The sequence below is a fragment of the Camelus ferus genome, chromosome 26 (genome assembly GCF_009834535.1).
Source record: "Camelus ferus isolate YT-003-E chromosome 26, BCGSAC_Cfer_1.0, whole genome shotgun sequence".
NCBI lineage: Eukaryota > Metazoa > Chordata > Mammalia > Artiodactyla > Camelidae > Camelus > Camelus ferus.
The window spans coordinates 21925344-21952082 of NC_045721.1; the positions used below are offsets into that span (position 1 = coordinate 21925344).

The 26739-nt window shown below is 35.9% G+C and overlaps 1 long non-coding RNA gene across 1 annotated transcript; it reads left to right on the forward strand.

Annotated features, from left to right (window-relative positions):
* Positions 1-1088: 1088 nt before the first annotated feature.
* Positions 1089-18719, forward strand: LOC116659990. The gene is made up of 4 exons (XR_004315326.1): positions 1089-1099; positions 7487-7491; positions 13566-13570; positions 18387-18719. It is a non-coding gene; the product is annotated as an uncharacterized LOC116659990 (long non-coding RNA).
* Positions 18720-26739: the final 8020 nt, after the last annotated feature.

The window sequence follows — 26739 nt, forward strand, 5'->3', positions numbered from 1 at the left end:
ATTTATAGTTTGTATATAAATGTGTAACTCGTATAGGAAATGCAGTGTGAATGCTTACTGTTTCTCTTTGCTGCTTCTCAAAACATTGAGTTGTTCCCTTAGCAACCACAGAAGTGACAATTATGAACTCGTGGATTTAAAATATTGAATGTGATTCAGTTCATTCCTGGTTACTGTTCTTTCTGAAGCTCGATTTTTTTCCATCTTTTGCCAGTGGGCGAGTCCTCCTGCTTCTCCTCTGTACTTTGAACAGGAACACCATAATTTTTGATAGCTTGCTTGCATTCTAGCTTGGCTAGGTATTTCCTGCTCATTTTAAACATGTCCTACCCTAGACATGACATCAGCGAAATTTTTAATAGAGTCCTGATTCTCCCTTCCTTTTTTTTTTTTTTGAGGGATACTGAGGGGTACAGAAGGAGGTGATGGCATTTAGCGAATACAGTCTAGGCATTAGGGATACTCATTGCTCTGAGGTTGGTCTTTTTAAGAGATGGAGATAAGAAATATATTTGCTTTATGAAAGATTGTATACAACTTGTGCTTATTCTGGTATATTCAGTAACACGTTTGTAGTTGTCCTCATTAATCTTACTTCTGTAACTCCTTTCTACACAGAAAAACCCAAATGGCTGTGACATCAACAAGTTAGTTACATTAATTCACAACCATCTCAAGACAGTCTCAGAATGATGATAGCTACCCTGTCCCCAAGAATTATCAAACAGTTGAAGATGTTTTTGTCATTTTCCCCCTTGAAGGTATATTGTACTAGGGAGTTAATTCAAATAACTGTATTTTAACGTCTCTTGAAAAAACTTCCTCACCATGAGTTATGTAAGCACTCAATATACTAATCTTAATTAGTTTCATTTTTAAATATTTTTGAAGATTATATTTTAAAGTAATATTTGCATTTTTATGTAAAGTAATTTTTTGGTTCAAATCAAATGTACGGAAAAAAAAAATTAGCCTAAGTCCAGTTTCTTTCCTGGTAACCTCCAAACTGTGTGCTTTAATTCCCTCCCTCTTGTGTATCCATTTCTTAAAAATAGTTTGTTCACATTTAAATTTACATATAAATTCAATATATATAAATGTAATGTATAAAAATAATATACATGTTAATATGTATGTGTATATATATTTCTCATATATATATGAGAAGGAACGGCATGTTTTACATACTTCATATACCTTTTTAGTTGTAAGTATCTTAAAGATAACTTCATAGAGTGTATGTAAGAATGCACATCCTTCCTCTTCACATGTACCTGGTACCCCGCCAGACGGTCATGCCGTGGCTTGCTCATCGTCCGCTGATTGAGGGATACTTGTAGTTTTCTTGGCCTTCTGTTGAAATACTGCAAAGGATAACCTTATGTGTGTCAGTGCTTCTACTCGAAAGGCAATTCACAGCTACTTTGAGCTAAAGAGATGCCACTACGTACACAGAGTTTTATACTAACTCTGTGGCCTATCAGACTTAGAGATTTTTTTTCCTCTTTTGAAAGACTATATGTGTATCATTTTGATTGCACTGAGCTAGGAGACTCTTGACATGCAGAATCAGAGGCCACTTCAGTTACTTTACATACTAAGTGTTTGTCAAATACTGTCCAGCTATGACTGGTACTGCGTCCAGTCCTCAGAGTGAAGGAACGAGCATGTGATCACTGCAGTTATACTTAACCCTGGAATGTTTGTTGTTGAGTACCGGCTGTCTGGTGAGTTGTGTCTAAAGCTGATAACCCCATTGGGAATGCCACATGGTACTTACAATCTCTTTAATTACTTAATAGAAATTATGGGCTAATTGTTAAATCCAGTCACAAATTTCAGACTCTTCAGATACAAAGGAAAATATCATTTTTGGTTGTTCCTAATTTGTAAGTAAAGAAAACATATACAAAGTATAAGAAATGAATTCTTTTCAAACAAAGGGATTTGCAGAAATCTTTTGTCCTCACAAAAGATAGATCTTGGCTCTGTTTTATAATAGGACACTAGAAAGTAACAGATCTTGAAAACAATGGTTCCGGTCTGATAGTCACATTTTCTGCAAAGAGAAACAAGAAAAATAGAGTGGTTTTGAGTCCAAACTTAATCAAATTTGTATATTAAAAACAAACAAACAAACAAAAAACCTCAACTGGTTCAGCCTTTTCAGAAGTCCCAAATGGGAAATATTCTGCAGAGGTTTTGTATTAGGGAGGCTGGATTTTCATGTCTAAAATATATTTGGAAAAGTATATATTTATTTGTTTATTATTTTCATGTCATTTATTTGGATCATATTGAATAATTATTTTCTGAAATTAATATTTAGTAACAATATTCCAATACAAATCATTCATTATACAGGAAATATAATATTAATTACAACTGCTATGACTGCTGGTTCTTTGGCCATTTTCTAGAACACAACCTAAGCACATTCTGGAAATTATCCTCCAGCAATGGTCTATGACCCAGATTTTATTTTCTTTAATGTTATTAAAAATATTGTTTATTTTATTTATAAAAGTATCTTTTAATAGAGAAGTGTTGAGTATAAGTTATTTTTTCCTTTTTCTATGAGAGATATTCTTCTTTTGAGTAACTAGGTTTTTATCATATGAATCAGTAATTTGTATTGCCAATAGTAATTTCCCCTTTAAGTTTTGATAGTTCAACTGTGGACCAATTCTAGTCATGCATGTATAATTCACATTTCTGAACATTTTTATGTTTTACTTTTATCTTCCTCATAAGATATAATTTATATTATCTGATTACCTGATATATCAACCTACTTTTAATTACTGAAGGAGATATATTATTACCATCATCTCTTTATTATTAATAATGACAAGAATAATAATTATGCTTCATTTCCGCGATCACTCTTTATCCACAATGTCAACAATTGATCAACTGATTTTTTAAAGTTGATACATTAAAAAAACTGTCTTGTCACCCGCTACTCAACAGCATTAAAGATTCTTCTTCATTAGAACTTTGCAATTAAGAAGGAAACACACTATTTCTCTTTTATTTATTGAAGCCTTTCTGCATATGTAATCAAAGTTTTTTTTTTTTTTTTTGGAGGTTGTCAGCAGGAAAAGATAATTTAGTGGGTAGTTGATGACTTCATAACCTGCAATTATGTACATAAATAAATTAGAACAAAATGAAGTAGTATCAATCTTGATGCACATTATAAAATTGAGAGACACATTAGTAGAATAACAGTCAATTAGTTGGTTGAGAATCAGTGATGTTAGATTGACTAAGATGTCCTTTAGAAATGGTGAAGGTAGAATGAAATGCTCAAAGCCCCCCACTCCATCCCCACAAGTATATCTCACACTCTATTTGACCACAAAACAGTTGAAAGAATGTTTGGATCCAACCAGCAGCTGCAATATGAGGCAATTAATGATCGATAAGAGGGGGTCAGTCTTCATGAGTGGCTCACCTCAGTGATTCTTCAGGACAATAGCCCAGACTGAACAAATTCAAACAGTACAAGAAAATGTTCCAAATATACAGATCTAAAAGCTTACAGAAACAGGAAAAGCAGTCTCATGTTAAGAAGGCCTTCAAACTCCAGAAAAAAGACTGCAGTCCTTTTTTATGATTCGCTAAAAATACTAAAGATTGTAATACATGATTCTCAGCAAATTATCTATTTGGCTATAAAAAGTAACATGAGATTCATACAATAACTTACTAATCCTTGTAAATTATCTCACATTTTCTTATTCACCTTTAAATTAAGATTTTTATAGACAGTAGCATAACATACTTCTGAATTTCATAGTATATCTTACTTACAATGATGTATAATAATAATCATAGACCTAATTGCTCCATGTGAAGCTTAGATGACTTTTAGTTGCATATTTGGGTCGTTTATTTATCATATTTTGTAATTGAATTGCTTAAAAAATAGCTATTTTATAAGCCCTGGTTTTTAGGTCCCCAAAAGTTAGCAGAGATTATTTTCAACCTTTCTGGATTTTCTAACTTTGTGGGGGGAAAAAAACCCTTGAAAATAAATGACATTTGATTTTATGTGATTTTTATAGGATTCTTGTTACTAATATTACAAGAACTTCTGCATAATTCTACACATTTTAGTCTCTGTATTTTCTTCTTTGTCTCCCATTGGCTCTCCCCCACCCCAGAATCACATGCCTGTGTTTTCGGATCTGTCAGATGACACACCACCAGCATGTGTCTTCACCAGTCAGTTAATATCAGTTTCTCACTCTCACAAGGATTGTGATTTTTCATGTTTTTTAAATTAAAATGTAACTAAATCTTACATCTTTCTAATATTTGTAGCCAGTTTAGGAAAGGATAAAAAGACAACTATTTTTGTTATATCTCTTCATTCCATTCCAGTAAGATTCTTCACAAATAATAGAGCAAAAATCAAAGTGTGTACTAGGGTTCTCCAGAGACACAGAACCAATAGTGCATTTGGAGATATACAGAGACAGATTTATGGTGAGGGCTGGGCCCACCTGATTATGGAGAATGAGAAGTCCCCCAGAAGGCCAGCTGCAAGCTGGAGGCCCAGAAAAGCCAGTTGTGTGTTTCCAACCCCAACCCAAAGGCCTGAGAACCAGGAAGCCAATGATGTAAGTCCCAGTCTGAGTCCAGAGAATCAGGAGTGTAAGTTAGGTATATTAAATGCATTTCCAGCTTAAGATATTTTCAGTTCACAATGGGTTTATTGGCTATAACCCTACTGTAAGTGGAGGAAGATCTCTATATATTTACTAGTTCATTAATTTAGATATAACATAGTCCATTATTTACAGTTTTATCAACAAAATATTGTAGACTCCTTGGCAACAACTTTGTTTTCTGAATTGGTATTTTATTTACAGCCCACAAAATAGCAATAATGTAACTACTTACAAATATTCTTCAAACACGTATGTAGTTGTCTGTCTCAGGAATCAACCTTGCCATTTTCAGTTGCTGTTGGTAAGAAAAATGTCATTTTATTTCCAAATCTACAAATTCTACTTCTGAAGGTCACTACAAAACTAATTTATTATTTCCCACAGATCTTACTCATTTCCCAATGTAGATTTTATATAAGCAGGCTTTGAAGCTCTCTGTTTTACAATGGTTATTATGAGTGTGATACATTTTTTTGATCTAGGAGATGTTTAGGCATTCTGAAGAAATAAATCAAAAGGTTATAACACATAGATTGTTCTAGACGTACAGTAACGTGAAAAAATTAAACACTTGTGGATTTTTTCTACATGAACTCTGCTGTTCATGCTTCAGTCCATTTTTTACATCCTCCTTTCACAGAGAATGCATCCTCTACATGTATTTGCTTTAGGATTGCCTATTAAAAATACAGTAAAGTTTAAGCTTCACACACACACACACACACACACACACACATAACTCTCTACACTGTTTTGACTACCTCTTTCCTCACAGTGTCTCTCTCCATGCTGTGAACATATTTGTCACATAACATTCCAAAATGCTAATGAACTCTCTTGCTTATATACATCCCTCTCCATTAGAGAACATTATCAAAGAGATCTGTGTATCTTATTCATCACTTTGTTCTGATTATCTTTCAGATTAACTAGTACAGTATAGTCACCTAAGAAATGCTAAAATAAAGCCTTTGATGCAGAAATACTTGATGGAAAAGCTGATTTCTGGCATGGCACTGATATATCTAGATGTGAGCAAAACTTGATACTCAGTAAGTATGTCTGGCATTTGCTTTCTCCTGCATTATTAGCTTTACTTTAAGGCAGCCACACTCTTTGTTTTGGCAGAACAACCACCACCAACAGTTTCAGGTCAGATTCCTACCAGCTCAGCGTCTTTAGCAGGAAGACATTTCATTTCGCCAAATGCTGCACTAAAGCCTAGGCAGGAGCTCTGAGTTGCCTTGTTTTGGGTGTGTGCGCATGTCTGTAGTGAATCAGGTGGAATTATTGGAAAGGAAAATGTGCAGGCTGGCAAAGCCTCCATCAGTGTGGGTGCCACCAGCACTAAACGGTAGGGTGGTGACCAGGCCAGCCCTACTTCAAATGCCAGGTTGACAAGAGTGGAGGGTTTAACTTCCCAAAGGGAGAAAGTGTACTTGACAGATCAGGAACAACAGATGATCGCTACAGTATCATAAGGCGTTGGAAAACAGTTAGCCATTACTAATCAACATGAAAAACTCCTATTTCTCTATAGTCCAACTGTAATTAACTTAGATAACACCAACACTGACTTAATACATTGTGTAATATTAGCTGGCCACCCATTGCCATTCATTTTTATTCTTTGAAAATTTGTAGTATCCCTCAAAACATCTGTTACTGTGTATATTTCATTGGACATATTTTTTTTCTTCATTTTTGACAAACTGAGTTATAAAAAGGTGTTTGTAGTTTGGACATACGGTAAAGAGTTAAAAATACATTTGTAGCTAAAGAGGATCATTTTAATAATACAGTATAAAATGTATGCCCTGGAGTTTCACTAAGAAAAGTGAAATGTAGCAAAGCAATTTTTCTTTCTCTTTGATGTGACTACGTACACATCTTTCCACAGAAAGAGAGAGAAAAAGGGAAGGCATTGAGAGTAAAAGATACACGCTCACATACACAATATATCCATGAATTATTCCTGACTGGGCACATAAAAATCCAAAATAAGAAAAGCATCATGGAATTCCTAAGCTGAAATATGTAGAAAAGTAAATAGTGCAATCACAAATTATTTGAAAACAGACAGTTTTCACAAGTCAATCGTTAAACTGCATGAGACAAAAGAAATACAGAAAGATTTTAAGAAAGTCTAATGCCTTGTTTGCAACTAAGAGGCTATTTTAAAATGTCAAACCAAAATAAGGGAATAGGAAATAATAAAGCCAAAGTGATTCCTTTAAAATCATGAAAACAGTAGAAATGACTTTTTTAAGACTTGAATTGTTTTTCTCTTGAGACTTTCTTAGACTTCACAGAAGTGAATTAATTTAACAAATATTTTTAACTTGTAGAGATGTCTCCTTGCAAAATTGACCACTGTTCTATCTCAACTGAAGGCTTTTCTGACCTGACATCTAGAAATGGCCTTTTCCCCAAAAATGTTCAATTTAGAAAGACTTTACATTTCTCCTTACTTAAAGACACGTATTAATATTTATTACTTGTGAAACTCACCATCTTGTGACTTTGTTCCACTAACAAATTACAAAGCCCTCCTACCTCTGTACCTTCTGGATACATGTCCCCCTGAGCATGCGTCACTTTATTAGAAGTGATTCACATCTCTCGCTCCTCCTTGTGCTATAAATGCTTGAAGGCACACATTATTTTTTACCATATTCTGCCTGCATACTGCCTGGAATATAGAAAGTGCCCACTTTGTGTCAGTTGAATATATGAACTAGTGAGAGAGAGGGGAGGGCGTGGAAAGGAAAGGGAAGTCTTGTACAGATGTACTTGCACGTAAGCAGGTGTGACTCATTATATAAATTGGCAGATGGGGATAATGGTTTGTTTACTCAGGATAATACCCTTAAATCCAAGATGTATTTGTCTTCTTTGAGTATCTTTAGGACTCTGTTGGAATCTTAATAAATCCTCAAGAACTCCTTAAGCCCCATCTAAATTGTCATTATTTTCCTTTCTAAGAATTTCTTTTAATTATGCCTGAATTTTGCAGTCTTCTGTTGTGATTTGTATCTTTAATATTAATTGCAAATAAGCAGTGAACTAAAGTCAGGAATTTTGACTGATTCCAATAATGATTTTTACAAATGTTGTCATAACTGGGCTTTGTTAAAGTTGCTAGAAGGAATTTAAGTCAGAACAAAGAATGTTTTATTGATCAGTGTCTCCTTTCCTGCTAAGCAAATCACTCATCTGTCTCTTGAAACCCCACAACAATCCAATAAATATTCAAGGAAGACCCGGTAGTAGGTTATTTCATAAACAGGAAGACGTAGACAAGGCTTGATGTGTTCTACAGGTCTTTGGCAGGAAGTTTAAAGCACAACTTGAAATGTATGGGAAGACCTTGCCCAAGGCAACAGATACAAATGATTGCCTATGTGGAGAAATTCTTTTTAATCAGTAGATTATACAACAAGATGGTAAAATTCTTGCTTGTTCAGCAGTTTGACAAAGTATTCCTGTAGGTTATTCTATTTGCAAATAGCGAAAAGGTCTAACTTCCTCCTGACACTTGCCTCATTCATTTTAACCCCTATAATTCTATAGGAAATGTATCCTTCTCTGAAATAGATTAAATTACAAACCACTTAAGTGGGTTTTTTTTCCCTGATTGAGGATAATAATAGATAAGAAGACAGCAGAATTCTAATTTCAGTTATTATCCTGTTTTTAAATGTTAGATTCCAAGGTATCAACGTCCCTTACAATTTTTGTGTGTGTGTAAAAATATTTGGGTAGAATATGGACATAAAAATGTTTTATAATAAACACACACATAAGCAGGAGATATTCATCTCTGAAAGATTCTGTTATAAATTGGTTTTGATAATGTCCTGTCAAAGTTCAGTGTGTTACTGTCATTTAACCAGGAAACAATTTTTAAAGATGTGGGCATTTTGTGATATAAACATGTATGATTTCTACTTTGCACGAGATTGTTCTTCATTCAGAAGGAAAATAAAGGGTGAGACTAGTGCCAATTTTAATAATCAAATATATTGTTGAACCAATCATTATCAAATGTTTCTCTTAACAAAAATTTTTAGAGGAATCATTACATTTTCTAGTCACATTTTTGAGTCATGATCTTTCAATCTTGTCACTGGATTTTTAGATAGCCTTCTCAGTTTCACAAATAGCACAACATATGAGAGATATTAATATGATATGATTTTCTGCGGGTGCTGATTTAACTTGGTGTAGACAGTGGAAACAAAATTATTTTCCATGTCGCCCTTATGCTTCAGTTTCAACACAGCCTTAATTTTATTAGCCCTGGGGTTAAGTAAAATAAAATGAAACAAAGAAGAAAAATCACAGTAAATGCAACTCACAGAAGTATTTATGTGAGAAAACATGGGAGCAATAATGAAAATTAAATGAAATAAACTTTTTGACCCAAAGAAGAAACACTTGATGAGAGAAACATAAGTTTTTAAAAAATCTACAGAAAAGGGGGTACAAATGTAAGAGAGGACATGTATCAAAACCACATTTTAATGTATGATTAAGCAGTAGAAATTAACTGTATCTAGTAGCTTAGTTGCAATTATCTTTTGTACTCAAACCCACTTTTCCATTTTCTCAGTTTTGTAGTCCATTAAATCAGAATAGAAAATACTGAATTCAAATATTTGAACTGTGTCTGTATTAATCAGCACTTTTTCTATTTTGCATTTCAAATATAGGTACATAAATACTAATCAGCAGGAATAAAAAAATTTTGGCTAAAAATTTTATATTTCTATCATCAAAGCATCCTTTGACACAGGTTGGCTGAGGTGTCTCCAGTCTGTGTACATCACCACACTCCCCATCTGTTTGGTTTTGGAACAGGCTGTATCCATTTCTTTGAAATTGAAGGGTGAACAGTAGCTGGTAGCAACCGGCAGTAGCAACAGTCAGCTGGTCTACACTTGAATCTTTTAGGGCTTCGTGGGCTCCCTGGAGCACTAGTGTATATCAAGATGTTCAACACGACTATGGGGGTCAGGAGTGATCAGAGAAGACTTGCCTTACAAAGTGCTCTTTGGAGTCAAAATCTACAGAGTTAGTGCATGAATCACGGATGGCTAAGGGGCAGGATCAGCTTGAGAGGAGGGAATGGGATATATTAAGGCTCTAGAGAGAAGCAAATAGGGGCACTTAGAGGCTGAGTAACAGCCCAGAGTGGCTGGGAGAGCTGGTCTGCAGAAATGCCAGAGAGACCAGGGACAAGGCTGGAGTGGTAAACAAGCCGCACGTCCTGCGGGCCTTTGTAGACCTTCATTTTTCAAGCTATGGGAATTGACTAGAGAGATTTAAAGAGGACAGCAACACAATACCAGATGGCGTATTTTAAGATAGGGACTGCAGTATAGAAAATGCACTGCTGTTGGAATAAAACTAGAATAAGAAAGACTAGAAAGGAATCTATCGAATTTGCTCCGATAAGAGGTTGTGATAGCTCAAGTCAAAGACCGACTTGAGAAATGTTAAAGATATCATTTTGACAGAACACTTTGGTCCTCTACAGCTACTGATGTCCGCTGCTTGAGACGTACTTGATAGTTCTAATCGCTTCATTTCGTAAAGACTGATTTTTATCTGCTCGGAGTAAAACACAGTAAAATAGAGGCTTCCTCTTACAGAGTCAGTGCACATTCCATAGCCTTTGGTTAAGCAGGGAGTCCCTACTTGTTCTGAACACTGAGACATTGCTTCTAGTTTTCAAATCTGAGTTTATATTGAACCTTCTTTTTTTTTTTTTTTTCCTGGTTTCAATTAGAAGTTTTAAACTGAGACTCAGCTCCTTCCTTTGCCCCTCCTTTACGATACGGATGTCTGAACACCGAACCAGCGAACCATGTTTATGTTTTCTGCCTGGTGTGTGCCTGTAATAATTACCAAGAAAATGAAACCAAGTACTTTAATTGTCCATAAAGCAGCTTCAGAGCTGGAGTTATTCACTTGTGTTAAAGCAATAACTGGTAAAGAAATTGTCCCACTACTGAGAAGAATGTTGGTAAAGTTATTGAGAGACCCTCTCAGTAGATATTACCAGACACTGTAATCTCTCCAAACAGGACACTCTGTTGCCAGGAGATCACAGAACATTTAAGTAACATTTTTGACAGTATGGAGTTACTTTTGGATAGTAAAAGGGGAAGAACTTTCCAGAAAGCTAGTTGGCATAATGCAGTAAAGCCATTAAGTTTTCATAAAGAGATCTCTAAACCTACCTCAGGAATTCTTATCAGTGCTGTAAAATGACCTGAGACAATTTCTTTATGTTAATTTTCTTTATCAAAATGACGTGCTCCCCCTCAAGTCCTACTTTAGTGATCACTTCTCTACACTTCTTATTTGCTGGCATAAAAATCACGTAGTTCTCTTTTAAAAGTTATGTATATATTTAGCAAACAACTTATGTTCATTGTAGAATGATCAAGACATTCATACAGCAAAAAAAACAAAATGCACCCATGATGTCAGTACTCCAACATAACCCTTTGGAGTATATTTATTCTAGTATTTCTTCACATATAGATGTAAATAGTCAGTATTTTCTGTTCTAGAAATGGGATCATGATAGATACCAATTCACAGCATAGTTTTTCCTCTAGCAGTATATTGTGAACTTTATTTAGGTAGCAAGATGTAAATTTTGACATGATTTTTTAATAGCTGTGTAGTTCATCCACATAATTTCTGACAATATATTAATATTTACTTTACATGATTTGTCAATAACTTTATGCAAATGTGTATTATTTCACCACATAAGCTTAAAAAAAAGCCAAACTGAGGGGAGGCATAGATCAATCATGTTTTAAAAAGCAATGCCATCAGGAAAGATATGCCACTCCAAACTCAAATCCCCAATTCCTGAATTCAGTGACAGCTGTCAGTCACACTCAGTAGGCTAACACTTCTAACAGTTTTTTTTTTCCTTTCAGATGTTACTAGTTGGGAAAGATTTTATTTTCTTCCTACATCTAACAAACTCGCACACATTCTTCAAGACCAATTTCCAGTGTCCATTGCTGTGGCCCAACTTTTTCATCTTCTCCTGGGTGATTAGTTATTCCTCTCTCTATATATATTTAAACCAATAAGTTATGGACTCCAGTCTCAGACTTTACCATGTTCATTTCCTCCACAAGCTTGCTTGTTCTTTTGCTGCCTGCTGTCTTCATTCCTTGTTGTGTTCTCAACACTCCAACGATGTTTGTGAAGGAATGTGTGTGTGTGTGTTTATGAGGGAAGGCCACGAACGCTTTGTCATTTACAGCCCTCCCAGCAATAGGCGTGTATGAGCGGTTACAGTGTTAAAATACTTTCATTCCCTCTGGTCGGGTGCAACTGTTCGAAGCTCCCATATGTTCCCCTTTCTTCTCCACAAGAACTTTGCCTTGGGAACCCTGGAACTCCATGGACCAGGCACCAAATGGTTAATAATGGTGCACCACAAGGCCTTCAGGAAGCACCTGCTCCAGCACGTGCCATTCTCTGTTCTCATGGTTCTGTGACTCTTCCAAGGTGCTCATTTTTTAGCAACACTGCTGCCCACAGATATGTCATCCCATTACATTTCCTAGTGGACCCTTGTCAGACGGACCACTTAGAAGAGTGCCTGTATCAGAGCTTTGGGAGGATACATCCAGCGAGGTTTATTGTTGTGGTGTTTTTATGGAGGTTTTTCTTCATCTTAAGAAAGTTCAGAAAATATTTTTAAGAAGTCTTTTTTTTTTCTAAGTCAATTGCTGACCTGTAATCTGTAAACTCTCTGCCCACTGAAGACTGAACTAACCTTTCAAGTTTCCTAATTTTTGTTGGGGAGCTTCTATTAAGTGAGGAAATGGAGTGCAAGATATGCTGATTCCTTGTTCCTTTTAAACCCCTGAGCTGAATCTTGCACTGTGTGAGCATTTGGTGACTTCTGAAATAGGAAGCAGCAGGTTTATGGGTAGATAAGATCATTTTAGCATACTTGACATCTTTAGATCCTTTTTCTGTTTAGACTTGAGGCTTTAAAATTTTTCATCTCCATTAACGCAAGCTGTGACTGTTGCTTTTAATTAATTGGCACCAAAAATAATTTTGAGAGTTAGTTGTAAAAACCTAGTGTATCAAATAGTATAAAAAAATTCAACCATATTGCAGACTAGCTCCAGTTTACTGGAGTTTTTTTTTTTTTTTCAATTGAATTTTTTCCATTACAATGTGTCAATTTCTGGTGTACAACACATTGTCCCAGTCATGCATATACATACATATGTTCACTTTCATATTTTCATTGCGATAACATCTTTATAGCTATTATGACATACAGTGCTTTTTTGCTTTTTCAAAGAGCTTTACTGAGGGGTAATTATTATACAAGGCACTAGACATATTTAATGTGTACATTTTGGTGAGTTTGGACACATTCCATAACCAGTGATACCATCGCCACAGTCAAGGGAATAGACACATGTAACATCTCCCAGTTTCCCTGTGTACTTCTGTTTTTGTTTTTTTCTATCTTGTTTATTTTTCTGTTTTTCTTTTAATATGGTGACTTTTAAAAGAGTGAAATACAGGTATGTTTTCAGTGTGATAAAGTTATTTTCGTTAATAAATTTGAAATCATCTTTATTTTCATACCTACTAGAAAGCTTTATTCCACCTTGAAAATCAGAATGAGACAAGAGTGCAATCTTTTGAACTGCTTTATAATCTTATTTTCTTTTAAAAATTCTCTAAAGATATTTTCTCATAATTAACTTATTGATGTTTGCTAATGAAGTTAAACATTGTTTTCATGTTTATTTATTGTTGCATTTTCCCAGGTCAGGTCATTTTGGCTCCAGGTATTACTTACAGAGGACTTAGAGTGGGTGGAGGAAGTAGAGAGATGGAAAATAAAATGAGATTCTGAAATGTGATAGGAGGAATAGAGTGGGGAGAACAGGAGGAGGGGTAGCAACTCTACTTCTCAGACCTTCCCGTGAACCTGGCTAATTTCCTTCCTTCGGCTAAATTCCATCACTACCCTCTATCCAGCTCTTTTAGAGCCAGATTCATTATTTTAGAGCTTGATTGCTTTTAACTCCAGGTTGATTTGTCTTGACCAGGATCTCATTCCCCAGTAATCCTTCCTAGAGGCTCCAGGGGAAAAAGGGTCATTCTAGACCACAGAGCTTTCTCATGTGATCTGGAATTTTGATGAAGTGATAATCATATCTCACTCTCACCGTTAAATACAGTATCATCGGGAATACTATACTTAATCATTATTGGTAGCAAATTCTGGAAAGTGAATATTGTATTCTATTTTTAAACTGCAAAGATATCTCATTTTATGGCTCTTCTCTTTTTTGTACTTCACAGATGCTGTGTGTTTTGCAGATTGAAACTTTGTGGCAACCCTGTGTCGAGCAAGTCTATTGGTGCCATTTTCCAAAGGCATTATTTTTTAAGGTATGTACATTGTTTTGACTTTTTAGATATAAAGCTGTTGCACACTTAATAGACAACAGTATAGGGTAACATAGCTTTTATACCCACTGGGAAACCAAAATATTTATGTGACTTGCTTTGTTATGATATTGACTTTACTGCGCATGAGCTGATCACATATGCTGCGACCCTTTCCCTCTCCTGGCCTTTAAAAATGGCCATCAGTGGCCTTTCCTCAAACCCATCAGGACGTTCAGGCTTTCTCAGAAGTCACTGTCCTGGACTACTTGTATGGCACCTTACAATTAATGCTGTACTTCCCTTTGCAAAAGAAGAAAGAAGAAAGACTCCCTTCACTGTGGGTCTGAAACTTAACCCACAGTGTCTTCCAGGTGCGCCTGTACCACTTTATTATTTATAAAGGATCTTTAGTTCCTGGCGACAGACATTCAAAAACAAAAATATATGTATTTCATCCACAGAGGTTAAATATTCAGAATTGTCTAAGAGAGAGACAATATTTCTGGCTTCCAAGAATATTCAAAGCCCTAGAAAGTGATCCATGAGTGTAGTGAGTACTCATTCCGTAGGTTTTCCTGTAGAACCCATAAAATACGAAGCTACTGTAGGGAAGCCGGCTCGTCAGCTTTCTAAGTGCTAACTTGGTTTTCCTAAGAAAGGTGTACTGACTGTGGGACACGTACCTATCAGTATAAATTGATGATTTTCCTATCTTCCCACTTTGTGAAGAAGACACTGTTTTCATTTCAGAGGTTAAAGACTAACCCTCTACAGACAAGGTGAAAACTCTATTAATCTAGTGTGCAATTTGTACATAGACATTACACAGGTTATTTTCAGTGGATAAGACTGGTTTCCTGGATCAAATTATCTATGGACTCTCTCCCCAAACCCACATTCATGACTGTGAATAAATTCAATTTTTTTGTTAAAAATCTTACCTAGGGTCTATCAGGAAATATTGATACATGATTTCCTCTCTCATTATACCTGATGACTTCAATGTGAAATGCAGTTGACCTCTGACCAGCACAGGGGTCAGGGGCTTCCGCTCTCAGCACAGTCAAAATCCAAGAACACTGTAACCCACCCTAGATGTCTGGTTGCTCTGTATTGCTGTTGCACACCCGCAGACTTAACCAGCCATGGATCGTGCCGGCCCCGGGGTGTTTACTCTTCAGAAAACGCATGTGTGAGTGGACCTGGGTCTTTCACACTTGTGTTGTTCAAATGTCAATTTTATAATATTTTATCTGAAAATCTGTGGGAGAGGAGAGGTCCAATCACAAAAATGCCTTTTTTTGTAATCTGGAGTATTTTCTGCTGACTTTCTTTTTCCCTTAGATGTTTCTATTTTACAGTTGAAAAATAATATTTAAAATATTTGATTGCTGGATTACAACTATTCAAAGGCATTATTATAAAAATATCTCATGGTGGAAGCCATGGTGTAAGTCTGTTCTTACAGCCCCCAGCATTTCAGTAGCTGCCTTCTGGCTACTCATTCTGAGACTGAAAAGCTATAGTTATTTCCTTTACTTCTGTGTAGTGTATCTCCTCAGCTCCCATCTTCAGTACCTCTTTGTATATGATATTTTTATCTCTTTTTTGTTTAATGAAGTATTTTTACAAGCTGTATATTGCATTTTATTTTAATGACCTAAAAAAACGATCAAACTTTGTTTTTAACGTGCTCTCAAAAATATTCAGATTAGAATTTGCATTTACCAGTTCACTGTGTTGGTCATAATGAGCAGAATGAAATGGTAAATACAAGGAAATGCATCTTTTTATGGTTGGATAAACTCATCAATAGGAACAAAAAAAGGCTGCCTCTCTTTTTTTCAAATAAGCTTGAGAAAGCATCTGTCTTACTATAAACAATATACTTCACCAACCATGTAGGAATTTATTTCCATTGTCATGATTTACTTAGTTGAAAAATGGCTTTTACCAGCTTGCAAGTTACTTATTGTTTTTATTAAAGAAGTTTTTCTTTATGGAAGCCACTGGACTGCAGTAGATAGTAATTTTATACAGTAGAGATTCTAAAACTAGTGCTTTCCTAACTATTTCTTCAATGCTTAAATATCATCAACATAAAGCCAATTAAGAGAACTGATGACTTGTAAAAATCTTCTCGATATATGCAGCATGGAAAAAGAGTGAGAATTTGAAATCTAGAAATACGACTCTTTTGTCATTGTCAAAGCTGAATCAAAAGGAGAGCTAATGGCATGATGAAGAGGGAGAAAGAACCTTATTCAATATGTGGCAAAAAAATAATTTAAGAGAATATAGTTATGTTACAAGAAGAATGTAGCAGATGTAGCTCTTTCAAAAGAATTCCTTTAACCTCCTGTTCAAATGTAGATATTTTATTGACACTAATTCAAAGGTTATGAGCTCAACAAACTGAATATTCCTATTTATCATATGATTATACATTTTACCCGACAGGCAAAGATGATTATCCAAATGTTAGATCTGTTTCAGTGAATGGGTAGGTTACAAAGACAGAGGAGATTTGTAGATGGTGTGACATTTAAGTACATTTGAAGAACAGTCTTTGGATGATCGGACAGGAAAATACAGGAAATACTAAATATGGCACTGAGAATGAACGATCACTTGAAATATTAACTCATCATTATATTTTAAAGGCTACTGATAAAAACAGAGAAAGGTACAACTTAAGGAAGTAGTAACATAAATATGAATCATTGGACACCTGACTCAAAGACTTAAGTACCTAAGTATATAAGAAACAGTACAATAGTTCATTATCTTGGGTAAAGGATAGGCATACAATACACCATCTCAAAACTTAGTAACTTCAAAGTAAAGCCGTTTCTGTTTGCTCATAATTCTATGAGCAGGAATTTAGGTTGGGCTGCATTTTTGCTTTTTCTTCTTTTGGGGTTTGTCTGGGGTCGTTCACGTGGCTGCAGTCAGGGCTCTCCTGGCTGCTCTTAGGGCATCAGCTGAGCCTGTGTGCTCTGCTCCTTGTGCTCTCACTCTCCCAGGGCTTCCCCTGAGATTCTCACAAAGCAGCACCGCGCCCACGAGGACAGGGAACTGGCGCCTGAAATCCAGCTCTGAAATCCGGTCAGGCCATGATACCAGATCCCCCTACTTTAAGGAGAGGAAATGTTCCCTGATAAGGGTGAAGTTCTTGTACTCAGATATGGTTCTGTCGTTCATGGTTCTCGTTCTCGTTAGCTCTTGGCAAATCACCTGGGCCTTTGCTTTGAAGTCTGAGATGTTTCCACATTTCTAAGAAACGACCTGTATTTATTGAAAGCTAAATAGCTTTCCCAGGCAATTGCCAGTTTATAGAAGCTTGAGGACCCCAAATCTTCTCTCCATTATGAAATTGCATGGTTCCTTCTAGTTTGTAAAACTCCGTATGAACATTGAGGGCTTTCTATGTGTCAGGTTATAAGTCATTCCAAAAGACAAAAGTCAGACTAAGAATTCTTTTGGAAACTGGCCTCTCTCTATTGTGGGTGGTGTCTCTGGTTTTTGTGAAACGACATCCTTAATATTCTCAAAAGATTTTCACCTCATTGAGAATGTTGACTTGGCACCATCGTAAAGCTTTCTGAGGTCTTGATAAAAACTTTGCTTAGCTACATATCCAGGCTTCCAGAGAAATTATTTCTTATTTTGAACATTTCTTGCCACCTGGAGTGTTTAGGAAAAAGAACAGTGTTATCTTGCAAACTAGCAAATACCAGGTCTCTCCACACTGCCTGTCTACTCTATTGGAAAATTGAAAATTTTTCTTTTCTAGGTCATCACTCACAGTGCTTTATAGTAAATAGCAGCCCCCATTGGCACAGTCTGCATTGTGTCCATAGATCTCCTTAGCTGGGCTCCTCTATCTGCTAAGTTACCACAGATGATGGTTTTGCCAACTGTTCACTGATACATAACACAAAGTATCCTTCCTCCAAACTCCAACAGTCTGTTGGCTAGCCTTCATCAGCAATTCACACGCCATCTAGCCTTAGCCAAAGGCATCCATCTCCCACCAACCCCAAAGACAATGTAACAACTTTTATTTTTTTTTTTTTCATGATTTTATATTTTATTGTAGCCATATTTTTAAAAGTCAGAAGAAACAGGTGAAATTAACTTTAAAGATATATTTTATTAAACCAATAAATCCAAATTAGTGTCATTTCAGCATGCAATCAATATAAAAATTATTAATGAGCTATGTTACAGTCTGTTTTTTGTACGATTCATCAAACTTTGGTACTTATTTTAATGCTTGCAGTGTGTTTCAGCATGGACTAGCCACATGTCCGTGCTCATTAGCTAAGAGTGGCCAGTGGCTGCAGCATTGTTTTGTACAGACAGAAAGAGAAGGAGAAGTAAAGCAAAGCGTGTAGCACATAGTAGGCTATCAATAAATATTTGTTGAGTTTAACTGAATACACACACAGACACACACATGCATACCTTCACACACACATAAACACACACACACATATACTACTAAAGAATAACTTCCAAGTTACGGTGCTAAGTGAAAAAAAGAAGCACTACCTGATGTATATATAGAACAAGTCTGAAAAGTACATAAGAAATGATTTGCTTTTGAGGAGAAAGATCCAGGAACTGAGGATTAGAGGGTAGGGAGTCTTATTTTGCACATTTTATTCATTGTTACAACATAACAACTTTTAGATTTTTGTTGTGGCTTCACCCATTTGTAAGCAGCAAATTGTGTATCACTTACCTGTTTGGGGGTAAAAACCACACTAGTTTTTAGTGGTTTAAAACAATAACGATATCATTATGTACAATAGCATTTTGTCTTGGGCGCAGCTGGGAGGTTCTTTTGATGGTCTTACCGGGGAATATTCATGCAGCTGCAGGGAGGAGGTGGCTCCTAATGAGGCCAGTTGGTGTAGAAGGCTGTGGCTGGGTTGGCCTGGCTCTGCTCCATATGATTCCATGCCCCAGCAAGCCTTTCTGAGCTTCTTCATGTAGTAGCATTATGCTTCAAGAAAGCAAAAAGAAAAGCTGCAAGGTTTCTTGAGTTATAAACTTAGAAGTTGCAAAACTTTAGTTCTGCTAGATCCCATTAGTCAAAAATAAGTCACAGGGTCACCCCAGATTCAAGCATAGCGGATAGAACCTTAAATTGAGAAGTGGTAAAATCCTATTGCTAAAAGGCTGCATAGAAAGATGAAGAAATTGTTATAAAAACTTTGCGAATAAACTGCTACGAAAAGTAATTTGGAAGAGAGTAAAAGACGTGAATGTCAGTTAAAAAATGAATGCAATAACCCCGATCAACTTTAAACAGAATCCCAAATATGGTAGAGAGAATTTTAAAGGGTATGACACTGTGGATGTTAAATATATGTTAAAGAAAAAATGACCGAATTAAATGATTGACTTGATAATGGAGGGATATGACAGATTTCAAGAGATGGAAAATGCTTGAATGTTGATTTTAATAAGACAAATTTCAGTTTGGTAAATTTTAAGTGAAGATTATGAGAGTGACTTAGGACACGAGGAGTCTAAGATGTAGTCAATCCAAGTGACATTGATTGAGGACCAGATCGTTACTTCTTTTTAGGACTCTTCTTAGAATACACAGATAAGTACGAGAATCTATCTTCTAAAATCAAGTAATCGAATAAGCATAAGTGTATTGTGATAGGATGGAGTGGATAAATGAGTACAGAATTGGTAAAAACTACATTACATATTTGGAGAATGTTAAGTAGCTATTATGGGTAAAATACAAATTTTATTGGTAACACGATATATCTGAATGTGAAAATGTTATACGTTCTAAGTTGAAAAAGCCATTTTGTACAATTCAAAAGTGTTAAATATTCTTAAAGACAAAAAAAATGAGATCCATAAAACTAAAAGTCTCACAGTAAAATTTTCAGAGTCTGTATGTGTGTGTGTGTGTGTGTGTGTGTGTGTGTGTGTTTTGCAGACTCAGAGAGAGATGTGTAAATGCGACTACATCCATCCGTCCGTAAGTAGGATACATGAGCTGGAGGGCTGATGACTTTTATATATTTCATGACAAGAAAAGGGAATTCAGTTCTCAGCAACTAGTAATATGACTTCACTATGCCTCACGTGACCCTACCTTACCACAGTTTTTAAAGCATGATCTTTTTTTTTTCAAGGTGAGGAAGCAGAGAATGAACGATTGACACTAGCTTGTTTAGTTCAGTCAGTATCAGAGCCAAACTTAGAATCTAGGTGTGATTAACTGAATAGCCCAGGTGACAGCCAGTAAACCAAGTTGGCAGAGTTTCCTGATTCAGCTCCATGGCCACTCTTCTAATTTTATAAAATGTAGTAATGGGAAAAAGATACTTGGATGTTTGTAACTATAGTTTTGTATTAAATATTTAGTAAGATTTAGGCCTTACAGAGTAGAGAGAAAAAAATCTACTGAAATGCGTATTATTAAGTGAAGATTAGCTCCCAACTTGAGTTCCCCCAAACATATGGGCATATACTTGAAATAAATCTTGAATGACTTTTGAATTACTATTTTATCTAAATACATTGTAAGGTACTTGAAAACAGATTCTTTCTTAGCCCTGGCCTGTCCCATCCAATTCTCATCCCCTGAGGTTTCATGGTAAACTATACTCAGTGGCCAACGAACAAACAAAAACAAAAACAAAAAACAAACCAAAACCAATTCTTACTATATTACCTAACTTCTGGTAGGGAGGTTAACATTAAATATTGTCTTATTAATAAATTGAAATCATTTGTCAGATAGACAAAAATAGTTTGTAAGAAATTCAGAGAAAAACAACATGTTACATATTGGGAAAAATTCAATTTGACTGATAGTAAATTTCTTATCAGAAATCATGGAAGTCAGAAAGAAGTGGTATGACATTTTTCTCAAGCAGAAAGAAAAATTAACACACATTTAGAATCTTAAAGCCAGTGAAAATATTAATCAGGTATGACAGGTCACTGAAGACCTTCTCAGATGAAGAAAACTAGGTTTGTCACAGGCAGGTCTATCCGAAAGAGCGGCTAAATGAAGGTCTCTCAACAGAAAGGAAATAATTTAAAAAAAAAGAAACTGCTACTTCAGGAAGAGAGAAAGAGCACATTAAGCAGAAGTATGGGAACATACCTTCTGCTTTTATTCTCTTGAGTGTTGAAATTATGTTTGACACAGTTGAAGGGAAAATTATAAAAATGTCTACTGGTTTTTAAATGTATATAGAGGAGAGTTTTAAAGCAATTATATTGTGAACGAAAGAGAGTAAAGAAACTGAAGGGGAGGAAAAAGGTCTCCATTTCATTCAAGCTAGTGAAATGTGGACGTCAGGGACTGGGGTAGGTAATGTGGATATAATGTAAGGCTTAGAGTAAACAGTTAAAAAGCTATACAAAGAATTACAGTCACACACACTGCAGGTAAATAAAAGTAAGATTTAAACATGTTCGAGTATCACAGAGAAAGGCAGGAAAAAGAGAAATGAAGGAGAAAGAGAACAAATAAAAAACAAACTAAAATGCAGACTTAAGCGCTAACAAATCAATAATTATCTTATTACTAAGTCATTGATTAGCAGAGTAGTTAGTAAACCTGCTTCCATTATCCGCTGTGTAAAAGAAACTCACTTCAATTAGAAGGGTATAGACTAGTTTAAAGTAAAACAATGGGACAAGATACATTATAAAAAATCTAGTAAAAGAAAAACAGGTGTGGCTATGTTAGTATTAAATACACTTCAATTTAATTAATATCACATAAACTTCCTAGCAAAGAAATTTACCAGAATAAGTGAGGGTCATTATATAATGATAAAGGGTTAATAAATTAAAAAGACATACTTCTTTAAAGTATGTTCGGGAACATTTTTACATCCAAAGATACTAGAGGATGAAGAGCCATGAAAAATGAAGATAAATATTTTCAGCTTCTATCCACAGAAAGGATTAACTTGTGATAATAAAAAGCCATTACAAATTGGTGAGAAAGAACATTGAAGCCATGAATAGATACATGGGCCTAAATTACAAGCAGATAATTTTCTGTAGATCAGAATCTAATGACCAGTATAAATACAGAAAAATGTTCAACACCACAAAAGTAATTAAATAAATGCAAATTAAGAGAAAATCCAATTTATTAAACTAATGAAATAAAGGAAGATTAGAAAGTTGATTTGAAAATCCACAGACATGTTGGAAAAACATATTTATTATTGTCATTTATCTGATGAAATGGACATACTAATACTTGTGATAAAATTGTAATAATCTCATTCTTAAAATGGATTTGACAGCCTTTACAAAAGCCCACAAATACCTGTACCCTTTAAAGTGTTCTTCCAGGAACCTTAATGAAATAACCTCACTATAGCAGAGATTTACTTGTAAACATATTAATCACAGTGTTATTTATAATGATAATAAAAGTTAATGTGTATCAAGTGTTTTAATACAGTCAAGATTCTGTTATAAAACCTTTACATGTTTGTAATGCTCATCAAATACCTCATGTGTTTCCCCATGTTTTCCAGCCTTCACACCATTTAAGTTGATCCCATGTGGCTGGTTTGGCCAAGCCCAGACCTGTTGTGTGTTGCTTCCAAGCTGAGAAAGTTATATACCAGTGTATGTTGTCCACCCTTCTCATCCTTTGCTGAGAGGACCTTGGAAACCATGGGAACTGTGCTTGTGATGACATGTATAGAAGCATTACAAAATGAGGATAGACTTGTTTCTTGAGTTAACAGGTAGAAGAGGTTTCTAGTGATGCATGTCAACCCAGAAATCCATTTTTCTGCTGAGTCACTGTGATCTGGGTTTGTATGTTATTCTCGCATAGCCTTGACTGACCGATAAAGCACATCAATGCGTACAGTCCATTAGAAAACTCTCACAGGCAGGTCCAATCGTTTCTTCATGCTACAATTGAGGAAATTCGGGTATAGTAGGGTTAAGAAATATTATTGATGTAAAACATGCTATGATCATAAGTGCTTCTTGGTTCCAGTCTTGCTGTTTATTATGTCTGCTGATTCTTGCTCATAGAAATTTATTCCAGCAAGTGATTTGTAATTTTTATGTGCAGCCTTAAATGTGCATAATGCACAGTTATTGTTGTAGTTTTTCTCTGTGAGAATCCCTCCTCTCCTATTTGTGGAGACATTACATCCAAGGAATTGACTTTAAAGACAATCTTCTTATCCATTATAATGACTACTATTATTGAAATCAATTAAAGTTCCAGGTCTAGTAAAAAAGCATACTAATAATGAATTAAAATTCCTCCTAGTACAAATACCTAGGAAAAAAAGGGACGATATATAATAAGCATTGTCTTGAATGAGTAGCTGAACTTGTAAGAAAGGAGAATCATCAAATATCCAAAATAAAGAGGAAACTATTCATCAAAAAAGTGAGGCCATAAGGAGGTGTCGTCACTGCCATATAGACGTAATTAGTCACCAGGGGTCTCTGGGGCTAGTGCCCACCTGAGGAGGAGTGGTGAGGACATGGGTCTCCACGTGAGGAAATGTAAACAGAAGGGTGACTCCAAGGCCAGGAGTCTTAAAGGAGGAAATCTTACTGGATCAGTGAAGTAGTCGTCTTTTGGCACAGGAAGAATAAATGTCTTTCTCTGCCTCAAATCTGACCAACCAAAATATTTCTTCCAAATACATGAAAGCTTAAGCATGCACCTCATATGGAAATAGATTAGAAATTTATGCCGTATTTGTGTACTGAATAATCTCAAGTTGCAGAAGTTACACAACTTAAAACAGGTTGATGAAACTTCTGCAGCCACAGAGAGACAAAGGCAAACAGCTCGGGTGGGACGCTCCTACCAAACAGGAGAGGAAGGATTCTCACAGGGAAAACCATAACAGTTACTGTGCATTATGTAAATTTCAGGCTGCGCATAAAAAATTAAAATCACATGCAAGATTGAACTTCCACGAGCAAGAATCATCAGACATAATAAGCGGCACAATTAGACCAAGCAGCACTTATGATCACAGTATGTTTTACATTTTTATGAAATTTAAGGTCAAGGCAGTAGGAAAAAAAAAAAAGCAGTTTTGAAAAATGGAATAAATTGTACAAATAGAATAAATTAGCCACTGAAGCACAAAGAAAACTCAAATAAATTAGTTCAGTAGCAGGTAAAACACATTTACTGAGAGAATTAGTGAATTTGTAGAGAGAGTGGGAAGGAAATATCCAGGAATGCTGCATAATAATTGAGGTGTGGAAGAAAGGAAGCTCGTTCAGCACTGCAGTCTCCCTTTGTCCAGAGTCCCCTCTCTGCAGTTTCAGTTACCCACCGTCAACTGCAATCTGAAAATATTAAGTGGGAAATTCTGGACACAAATCGTTCGTAAGTTGCACGCTATGATAGCATGATGGAATCTTGTGCCGTTTTACTCATTCCTGCGGGGGTTTGAATCATCCTTTGTCCAGAATATCATGTCCATTAGTCACTTAGTAGCCACTGGATTATCAGATCGCCTGTCACAGTATCTCAGTGCTTGTGTTCAAGTGACTCTTATTTTAATTAGTAGTGGCCCCAAAGCTGCCAATCCAGATAGGCCGAAGAGAAGCCATAAAGTACTTCCTTTCAGTTGACTTAAATGAGCAAAGGACGGAAATCATATGTTGAGGTTCCTGTGATCTGCGGTAAGAATGAATCTTCTGTCAGTGAAATTGTGAAGAAGCGAAAAGAAATTTGTGCTAATTTTGCCATTGCATCTCAAACTGCAAAAGTTACCTCCACTGTGTTTGTGATAAGTGCTTAGTTAAGATGGGAAAGGCATTAAATGTGTACAATATGGCATTTTGAGAGAGAGACCACTTTCACAAAACTCCTATTATAGTATATTATTATGATTGTTCTTTTTTGTTATTTTTGTTAATCTCTTATTGTGTCTAATTTATGAACTTTATCATAGGTATATATGTATGGGAAAAACATTGTTCATATATATGTATGTATATATACACTCTGCATGGCTTCAGGCATCCACTGAGGGTCTTGGAAGATATCCCCCATGGATAAGGGGGAACTTCTGTATGTCCCATTGAACTTCCAAACATCTAGACAAAAGAGTTAAACAAAAACATACTACTAGTAGCTGATTTTTCATCTGGCATTTTGAAATAAATTTCTCAGATTCAAACAAGCGCAATGTATCATTGGCAAGAAAAAGAAAAAGAAAAAAAACCTTAAACACCTATAAAAGCCAATACAATACCAAAGAAAAATTAAATTTAAGGTGGTATAATTGCACTGACAACAGACTTCTTAATGTGTCACAATGAGGAAATTCTGGGGTAAAACATTGCTTAACAGAATTCTGTCAACCAATCTAAACAAAAATTCAAGTGAAAGGATTAAAAAAAAAAAGAAAGAAAGAAAAACACTTAGAGAATGTGCCATTAACAGAGCCTCATCAGAGAACTACTAATGAAAATGTGTTTCAGAAGCAGGGAAACTGAACGCAGAAAAATAAAAGATTGAATTCAAGAACCAGTTGTGAGTAGAGAAAGTGATGCATTTGTGGGCAGATCTAATAAGCAGAGGCTGCACAAACACCACCTATAATAATAGTGACTTATTTAGGGGGGCAGAGGAACTAGATGATTACGAGGTGCCATAGAAAAGTCACATGCAAGGAATGGGGACATGGTAATGGCTGTTTGGGCATACAAAAAGCCTTTGCAGCGTTGTAAGGAAGTTGGAGATATTCTCAGCGGTGCATTTTGCTATTAAGCCAAGTACCTTTCAGGAACAGGACATGGAATGGGAGAATATTGTGTGGAGGCTGCACCTCAAGCATTTGTCATGGCAAGCAGCGACGCTTCCTGTGGGTGATTCAGTGGTGCAGAAAGTGGCTCTCCTGGCTTACTCGTGGTTTCCCCACAGGAAGGTGCTGAGACAGGAGCAGTTTCTAGACACACCCTCTCCTCCAACAGGGGAAGGGCTCCTGCAGGGACGCAGTGTCAGAGTACTGCTTATGGCAGAGGACAGTGTTCTGTGACCTTCCCATAAAACTGCTGTGGTAGAGGGCACTTCTAGTTAAAGAAGATGAGCACCACCTCTGGATAATATTTTCCTCTCATTCCTTCTCTGTGAGCTCTGATTTGAAGCAGTCTGGAGATAGAGGAGAGAAGGAGGTCAAGAAAGAGACACTGCATACCACAAAGCCCTCTCCTGTCACAGGTGCCTGGGACAGGTGAGTGGACAGTGACTGGGTTTGACATGGGATCAGTGGTTTAATTTAGAGTGGCTGGAATTTTAACACTTGTAGATGCAAATAATCAATAAACAATATATAATAGAAATAGAAGAGTTTTGCTTGAGACCAACTGAGGACTATAGCCTGAGAGGCACCAGTTCAGGAAGCATTTTAATTGTGTTCCACAGGACTACACAGGGAGGCTTATAGAGGCAAAACCCGCAAAGTTAAAATTGTCAAAAATTAGGACTAAAGGTGGCAAGAAGTAAGGATGCTAGTTGAGGAAGGATTGGGTGGGGTCTGAAATGGCTGCACAGTTACAGGAGGAGACC